General features: G+C 29.1%; 1 protein-coding gene across 2 annotated transcripts in view; it reads right to left on the bottom strand.

Annotated features, from left to right (window-relative positions):
• LOC106688321 (cytochrome P450 6k1) overlaps positions 1–1,928 on the bottom strand; it is a gene marked incomplete at its 3' end in the record, with an annotated part of 20,404 nt that overhangs the window by 17,595 nt on the left and 881 nt on the right. Inside the window, 1 exon segment of one of the 2 annotated variants that reach the window (XM_067046070.1) lies at positions 319–496. 2 annotated transcript variants of the gene reach the window in all.

Below are 1,928 nucleotides of genomic sequence, written 5' to 3' on the forward strand. Positions count from 1 at the left end.
ACAAGAATACATTTACAAATGCGTAATCGAAAGTAATGGAGGAAATCTGATAAAAATCTATATGAGATAAACCAGGCACAGACACGTACACTCTCCGAAAATCACATAAAAATCAGATAAAATGTAACATCAATCAATGCCCTTGTTTAACCTTTATTTGATGTATACAACGTAAAAATGATGGTGAATATTTTTTATTCTGATGATACAATTTTTTTTTTTAATTTCTAGCTTGAATATCTATACGAAAATGATTTTGATTTTCACATATACATAATGTATTTTATTTTTATCTGATAAAAACACACAAATTTTTACCAATTATTAAATTTATTTCTTCTCCTCCCATTCCCCAGCGGTTTCACCTTTTCTCAAAGAAGCTGATAACCCAGCCGCAAAATGTTCAAAAAGATTGCCGTCCAATTGTAATTCCTTTCTCCGATATAAACGCAACCATTCTGAAGATAAACTTTTAATTGGTTATGGTCGATAGTTCCTGAAATAAGTGATAAAACAGATTAAAAATATCGCATTGCTGATAAACAGACATGTCTGAACATGGGTGATTTTGCCGCTTTAGATAACAAAAATAGCGTTTAAAAAACCCAAACATGTTAGAAATCGGTTACCTGTATTCAGAGATTAAATACATGTCGTTGAACTTTTCTTTGCAACTACATATAACATTTACGAAAGAAAAACAGGAAGTTATCTGTCCTTCAGTTTAGTATGTAATTATCGAATTTAGGTGCAAAAAACTGGCAGAAAAATCATTGATAAAATAGCAGGTTAAAAGAGCCAATCCATATTATTAAACATAGTACAGTGGATTTCAAAACATTAACATCAATTATGCATATACAATAAACAAATAACAAATTTTATAGTGGCTTATCAATCAAATATAATCGAAAAAAACGAATAAAAAGTTAAAAATAAAAATAAAGATCGTTTAGTGACAAAACAATACGCATAAATTATGCATATGTAATAAACAAATTACAAATTTCATAGTGGCTTATTAATCAAATATAATAGTAAAAATTAAATAAAATAAGGAATAATAATTATTAAAAAGAAAAAGAAAGACCGTTTATTGACAAAAAAATATCAAATAGTAGAGGAGAGGCATGGGCCTACCCAGCGAGGGGCAGAGTCCCCCTTGAAGTGAAAACTTATTAAATTTAATAAAAATTTAATTAAATTTTTCAAGAAAATATTTGTAATAAATAATAAAGCACTGTTATAACTGTATATACTTTTCTTAATTTGATTCGCCATTTCCGTGCTGAAATGTCATCAACTGAACGACCATGAACTGCCCCTCCTCTAGTTTTAAACCTGAGTACGCCATTGAAGTGAGATATTTAAGAGACATGAGTTAAGGGTGATCCAGTAAAATTGAATGTAAACCTGAAATTAATTATAAACTAAATTCTTTCGAGGGATTCGGATTTAAAATTGTTTTAAAAAGACAGTGGTAAATTGTTTACCACAACCTAAGGTGTGGGTACACAGATCAAATGTGGGAAGCAGTTTTTGAAAATGGCAGCCGTTTATTTTTAGGTTTAGAACCAATCTGGCCTAATTTCTAAAGTATTTCTAGTAACTTAACCATGCAAATTAATAAAATCTAAATGATGAAATTTTACAAATGCTTAAATATAATAATTAGATGTATGGAGGTATGTATCAACTTAGATTTTAAAGAAAACCTATTTTTACCCGACTATAGTGTCCAGTGCCATTGTAGGGCAGAACATATTAATAAATTACTAAAAACTCATTTGCAATTAATGGATTACATTTCTTTTTCTTTTTTATTGAGTTTCAAATATCCATAAATAAAAGTTTTATTCATCAGTAACGTTTTTTGGAGAGTACGGTGTTTCCAAGTAGTCGTTAGCATTAAACCACTTCCATTGCGC

The sequence above is a fragment of the Halyomorpha halys genome, unplaced genomic scaffold (assembly GCF_000696795.3).
Source record: "Halyomorpha halys isolate HHAL.00 unplaced genomic scaffold, Hhal_1.1 Scaffold1104.1, whole genome shotgun sequence".
Lineage (NCBI taxonomy): Eukaryota > Metazoa > Arthropoda > Insecta > Hemiptera > Pentatomidae > Halyomorpha > Halyomorpha halys.